Source organism: Aquarana catesbeiana, linkage group LG04 (genome assembly GCF_042186555.1).
Source record: "Aquarana catesbeiana isolate 2022-GZ linkage group LG04, ASM4218655v1, whole genome shotgun sequence".
Classification (NCBI taxonomy): domain Eukaryota; kingdom Metazoa; phylum Chordata; class Amphibia; order Anura; family Ranidae; genus Aquarana; species Aquarana catesbeiana.
Genome location: NC_133327.1, coordinates 56,428,096 through 56,435,096, shown reverse-complemented (window position 1 = coordinate 56,435,096; position 7,001 = coordinate 56,428,096). Strand labels below are relative to the sequence as shown.

The 7,001-nt window shown below is 44.0% G+C and overlaps 1 pseudogene; it reads left to right on the top strand.

Moving 5' to 3' along the window:
• The first annotated feature begins 3,610 nt into the window (after window positions 1-3,610).
• LOC141141875 (U2 spliceosomal RNA) lies at window positions 3,611-3,783 on the top strand (annotated as a pseudogene).
• Window positions 3,784-7,001: the final 3,218 nt, after the last annotated feature.

The window sequence follows — 7,001 nt, the reverse complement described above, 5'->3', positions numbered from 1 at the left end:
AGTGGAAGGGGGAGGCAATATGGTCCCCGGCGGGTGACAATAAAAATTGTGGTGTGGGTTTTTTGGTAAAAAATGACAAAATTAGACTGGTGGAATATAAAATTCTGATCCCAGGAAGATACCTGTTAGCTATTTTTGAGATGGCAAATTTTACTTTTAGAATTATAAATATTTATGCTCCAGCAGGGAGATCTGAAAGGATTGCGTTTTTTCAGGAATTGCAATTTTTTTTGAGTGGTAGAATCCCGACCATAGTGGAGGGGGATTTTAACACAGTGAGGGAAGTGTCTGATAGGGTGGGTGGATGTGGAGGAACCCTTGATGGATCAAGTACCCTTGTGAATAATATTATTTCTGATTTTTGTCTGGTGGATGTTGGGAAAGAGGTCTGGCAGGAGACAAGTTTACTTTCTTTTCAGAAACAGGGAGAATCAAATCCCGTATTTATTGTTATGTTCTAAAAGTTTGAAATTTAGAGATTTTATCACCTTTTTGATGCATTTTTTTTTTCGGATCATCGTGGAATACAGGCTGGTTTTCTGTTTGAGGTTTCAGTGAAGTTTGGAAGAGGGTTGTGGAAACTAACAACCTTATTTTGGAGGATGTGGAGGTTGTAGAAGAATTTGAGCATTTTGTATAAGCACTTATCGCAGAGGAAATGCAAGTTTGATAATTTAATGGAATGGTGGGATTTGGTAAAATACAGAGTGGGTGTGTTCTTTAGAGTATGGGGAAGGAGGAGGGCAATGGAGAGAAGTTATATGAAAGATTGGGATGGAGACTAAAGGCCCTACAGGCTTTAAAAGAGATGGATAGAGATGTGGAGGATGAATTAAGAAGGGTGAAAGAAGAGAGGAGGGATTTTATTAGGGAGAAAGGAAACAATATTGTGTTTCAGGCAAAAATAAAGCATATGGAGCAAAATGAGAAATGCACGAGGTATTTTTTCAAGAAGACATGTGGGAAGAAGGATGTGTTGGTGTCGGTTAATGAGGGAGGAAGGAAGATGAAGGTATGATAAAGGAGGTGAAATTGTTCTTTAAAAATCAGTTTAAAGGATATGAGGCGGAGGAGGAAGAGGAAATGAAGGCATATTGTGAAGTGTTGGATATAAGTCTGGGAAGAGAAGAGCAAGAGTGGTTGGAGAGGGAGGTTAGTGACATAGAAATTAAAGAGGCTCTTGCAGGAATGCAAAAAATAAGACACCTGGTTGTGATGGGTTGACAGCAGAATTTTACTTATCCTTTTGGGAAAGAATTGGAATAGATTTTTGTAATGTGGTTAAAGAAGTGTTTGGAGGAAAAAGATTATCAGTTTCAATGAGAGAGGGGGTGATCACTTTGATATATAAAAAAGGTGATAAAAGAGAAATTAAAAATTGGAGGCCTATAACCCTCTTAAATGTAGACTATACGCTAATAGCTAAGGTGGTGGCTAATAGGTTGAAGGAAGTGTTGGGTAAGGCAATTGGACCATGGCAGACATGTGCTTTGCAGGGGAGGAAAATTTCGGATAACCTGATCCTTTTGAGGGATATGGTCTCCTATGCGGGAAGAAACTACAGGCCATTGGTGGTAGAATCTCTAGATTTGGAGAAGGCATACGACAGGGTGTCACATGTCTTTATGCGACAAGTAATGGAAAGGCTGGGAATACCAATAGGTCTTTTGAAAGTAATTGAAGGCCTTTTATGAAGGTATTAGTAGTCATGTGTTGGTTAATGGTACGCTGAGCGCACCTTTTCAGATCATGTCTGGGGTAAGACAGGGGTGCCCTTTGTCACCACTTGCGTTCATTTGTGTAATAGAACCTTTGCTTAACAGCATACAGAAAAAGAAAGTATCTAAGGGTTTTGTGATATCAGGAGGAAGTGGTGGAATTGTGAAGACTATGGCATATATGGATGACGTGGCGGTATGTTCATCTCAAAGGGAGATTGATAGGGTGTGCTTATTAACAGATCTGTATTGTGTGGTGTCAAAGATGAGAGTGAATTGGAGTAAGAGTGGATTATGTAATCTTGGTACAGAAGTTGTTATAAAAAATAAGCTAGAAGTTAAAAAGGAAGTTAAAATCTTGGGCATTACCTTTGAGAAAACTCTCAAAGGGAAGGAGTGCTATGAAGAATTATTGGCGAAAGTAAAAAGGAAAGTCGACTTCTGGTCAATGAGAGATTTGACGTTAAAGGGTAAAGTGTTGATACTGAAGGCGGTGGTACTTCCGTTGGTGTTATATACAGTAGTAATTATGCCAATGGGGAAGGTCTGGATTATGAGAATTAATAACATTTTGTTTTCCTAAGATGGAACTGATTTCGAGAGAGACGGTTAAGAAGCCATGTCGGTTGGGGGGTCTAGGTTTTCCTGATTTGACAAATTTTATTGATATGCATTATTGGCTGACGGCTTTCAGAGCAATGGAGTCAGGTGGAAGAACATCTGATATGATGAAGTATATGGGAGGATGGATTTTTAGAAGATTAGGTTGGTGTGGAGTGGATTTGGGGAAAACCGTTTTCTTTCGTCATGTCATTATAAGAAATTGGAGAAGATCGGTACAGAACATGGACTACAATGAATGGGGTTGGATGGAGGGGATAAGAAGGGAGTAAAAGAAAAGATGTTTAAGCAAAGCATTGTGTGTAATATTCGAGGTTTGAGGTCAGTGGAGGCGGTTAAAACTTGGAATGCCTTAGGAGTGGAAGGGGTGAACAATAGGCAGAGGGATGTGGCCTGGTTGGCTTTACACGAAGGTTTGTCAACTAGGAGTTTTTGAAAGGACGGGATGTGATTCGGTCGGATAAATGCCCTAGAGAAGGGTGTGGAGGAGTGGAAGATGTTAAACATGTGTTATGGGATTGTGAGTATGCTAAAAAGGTGCAGGCATGTTTTGGGGTTTTTTTGGACAGAGTTTGTAAGTGTAAAATTACATATGTAGGTTTGTTAACCGATGTTGGTTTGGGGAAGGTGGAAGGGAAAGGTTTAGGTTGGGTGTGGTGTTTTGTGTTTAAGGAGGTTCTATGGGATATGAGGAAGCAATTGGTGGTAAGGAAGGAGGATTTGGGAGTGGATTTTTGTTGTAAGATGATACTAGCAAAGTTGCATACAGCCTATTTGTATGATGTGAAGGTGATGGGAGAGATAAAAAGCAGAAGAATTTGGAGAAGAAGGAGTTGGAATAGTTTTGTGAAAGTAGGGGTGGGTTGAGGTATGTGTAGGTAAGGAAGGAGAGGTAAATGGGGTTGTAAGAGGAATAAGTGGAGTGTGTAGTTTTTTTGAGTGTGGTAGGGAACAGGGTGTTTAGGTTGTAAATGAGTGTAAGTCGGTGAATTTGAGTTTTGGGAGGGGGGTTGTCTTCTACCCTTAGATTATGATTTCAAAGTTAAAAATGTAAAGAAACGAGGTAGTAGGTTTTCTTGATTTATGTTTGTAATGTTGAAGAATAGGTGTTGTGTGTTGTTTGTCTTAGTTTGTTTATCAGTGTAGGGTTTTTAGCTCAGGGAGGTAGGATAAGATGTATGTTGTTTTGTTTTATGTTTTTGTATAAAAGTACTATGATGATGAGATTGTACAGTTGGTTTGTACCACGACAGTAATGTTGTATGTACTGAAAATCTTGTTCTGAATGGTAAAAAAAAATATCAGTTTAATATCTGATACGTCCCCTATTTGGGGACCATATATTAAATGGATTTTTAGAACAGGGAGATGGAAGAAGAGCTTGCTCTGTCCACTCCACGCATCGACCTGGTATTGCAGTACCTCCAGGACCAGTGCACCCCTCTCTTATGCAGTTTCCAAAAACAGAATAAAGAACAACAAGAAAAATCTTCCTTTTGCTTGCTCACTGATTGCAATGTTGTTTTTTTTTGTTGGCTCACAAAGCTGTTAATTCTTGCAATAAACTTGCATTTAACCCCTGTGTGTATTGGTGTTTTTGCTTCATGTCAGTTTCTTGGCCTATCTCTCTCCCTACCTCCTCGCTCCATATTTTTGGGGCCAGGAAGAAGCAGCAGGTAAAGTGGCAGTTGCAAGAAGCCAAACCTATGAAGTCAGCAAGTAAGTAAGTAGACACATTTCGACAAGACAGCTAGCTAATGTTTTATCAATCTTTCTCCCAGGGCCCAAAACAAAGCCTTCACTGCGGGGTCAGTTTAGAGGCAGCAGGCAGGCCCAGGCCATTTCAATAGGCCTGACTTTGCTCCATCTCTGTCCCTTGTTGCAGCTAGCTAAAAGTCAGTCCAGGCATTCCCTCACTCCCTCCTTTTCGCAGCCTGTGTCTCCCTCTAGTGGGTCCCCATCTTGTCTTCCTCGTTCATGTTACCAGGAGGCGGGGCCATGCAAATGATTTCCCTCGTCGGGCATTAACGAGGAGCACCTGGATGTGTGCAATTAGTGCTCAGGGCTGCCTAATTGACAGTTTTCAGGTCAGAATGGGCTGCAGGTGTGTTAAGGAGGTGTTAGACAGGTGTGTTGAGGGATTAGGCCTCAAGCCCGGGTAGGTGTGAAAAGTCACTGTGTCTGCGGCTGCGGCCAGCCTAGACTGGGGGAAGGCTAGACGGGCATCTCTCAGCGAGCTCTTCGTTTGTGCCAGGCCGCCGCTCGCTCGGAAAAGAGAATAATTGGGTTATCGCTTCTCGGCCTTTTGGCTTAGATCAAGTGTGGTTTCGACTCTCTTGTATCGATGTTGAAAGGTGCCCGGGGTACCCGACAGTCGGCCTTGGGGGGAGCGTCCCTTTTTCGAAGGGCCCCCCCTTGCTGCTATTGGCTGAAGGCTTAGTCCCCGGGCAACGAGGAGCGATCGCCCTCTTGAAGGCGACTTTATCTCTGGGCGGTTGGCGGAACTGTGGGGGTTTCCCCTTGTGGGAGCCCCCGCAGGAAAGCAATCAGTTCTGAGGTGATCGGCATATTCTTCTTCTACAATGGCGGTCCGAGGGATTCGAGACTCGCTGCGCTTTCTGGTACGGCCAGGATGTACTGATGTGACGTTGAGGACCGTGGTGGTGGACCTTTTGACGGGCATTTTGGGCCTCGGGGTAAGAGACATATTGTGCTTACAGGATTTCCCTAACCAACATTTATATGATGTCACATTTTACTCTACCGAGGTCTGTTGGGAGGTTTACGAAAAGTTTAAGCTGGTGGAAGATACCGAAATCGGGAGGAAATTCGGAGTTCAACCTTTGTTCATGCAGGAAGAAAAGGTAATTACTGTTCACCTGTACAATCCTTTTACAGATGTTAATTTGGTCAGAGCTTTTTTGGGCAACTATTGCGATAGACTGAGAAGTGGGGAGAAGGTGCTTAATAATTTCCAAATTTGGTCCGGGAAATACCGGTTCTTTGGGACCTTTAAGTCGGACTCTAGTTGTGTGGGAGGAGTTAAGAGACCCCCCGCAGTATTTACCATCGGAGGAGAACGGGGGTTTCTTTTCTTTTCTAACCGAGATATTGTAGGAAATGCATGAAGTACGGACATGTTAGTAACGAATGTGATCAAGATTTAAAATGTCGGTTTTGTGGGAAAGGAGGCCATGTCGCACGGGAATGCAAGGAGAGCAGGGTATGTGACATTTGCAAAAGAGCCGGGCATGTAGCGAAGGATTGTGAGCAGTATCGGGCCGCAAGGAAAGAGTGGTTGGCTACTGTATTGCCTGAGGGGAAGGAAAAAAGAGAAAGCAGGCAGCAGAGGTCGCGAGATGGTGCAAAGGAGAGTGCTAGGGGTTCTGCCGGTGTAAGGGCGGGGCCTCCTGGTAAACCTCCGGAGCACCCGGCCAGTGAAGCTGCGCCCGAGGGGCAGACAGGTGATGTGGCAGGAGCAGGTAGCACGGCCGCAGCCACTGTGAATGAAGTGGCAGGTTGTAGTGCTGGTTCTGGTGCCGCGGATGTCTTACCGGGTGAAGAGGATGGCGGTGAAGCTCTGAGGCCCCCCGATGGAAGGCAGGAAGATGGGAGACAGAATGAGGATACCCTTTTGGGGAAGGAAGAGGCGGTAGTGGAGACAGGTCGGACATCATCTCTTTTTGGCAGCCTGTCAGACAGTGAATCAGAAGAGGAAGGAGAAATGGACACTGTTAGTGACATTGAATGTGTTCAAAGGATGGAGGATGCTTTCACGCCACTGGAGGGACCGGACACTTCCGCTATAAAAAGACCTAGGGAGGGCGTACCTGGGGCTGGTGGTGTGGAGGGTGGAATAGTATCTGAGGATGGGGATTCCGAGGAGGAGTCCGCCAGCTCTCCGGTTACCTGGAGAAGGAAGAAGAGTCTGTCTGATACAGATGGAGTTGAAGGAAGGATGGATTTTAAGGTTTTGTGTTATGGCTATGTTTTTTCCTTTTTTTCTGATGGCTCTTTCAATAGGGTCTATAAATGTTAGGAGCATTGCTGCGAAAGTAAGGAGGGTGGCGGTCTTTGAGGAGATAAGTCAAATTAACGTGGACGTCTTATGTCTGCAAGAATGCGGAATAATGAATGACCCTGTGGCTGATTGGACATGGGGTCCGTCTGTGTGGGCTTATGCATGTGAGTCCAGAAGTGAGGGGATTGGGGTGGTGGTGCAAAATCAAAATATCAAAATTATTGCGCATGAAGTGTTTGTTCCAGGAAGATTGCAGATTGTAACACTTGACTTTTTGGGGCAGCATGTGAGAGTGATCAAGCTATGCGTCTGCAGAAAAAAGGGAAAGAGTGAGCCTTTTAAAGACCTTGAGAGTATGCTTACCTGGGAGGGTTCCAACAGTCTTAGTAGGTGACTTCAACTGTGTGCGGAGGAATGAAGATAGACAGGGGACCAGTGGTGACGGTGGGATGGATGTTTCATCTAGATTGTTGAACGAGATAATAGATGACTTCAAAATGCATGATGTAGCCATGGAGGTGGAGGGGAGGAATACAACTTTTACTTACCTGTCAGATAGGGGGACGGTGAGGTCTCGAATTGATTTCCTTTTTTTGTCATCTTTTCTGAAAGGGGAAACATATAAGGTGACTCCAGTATTA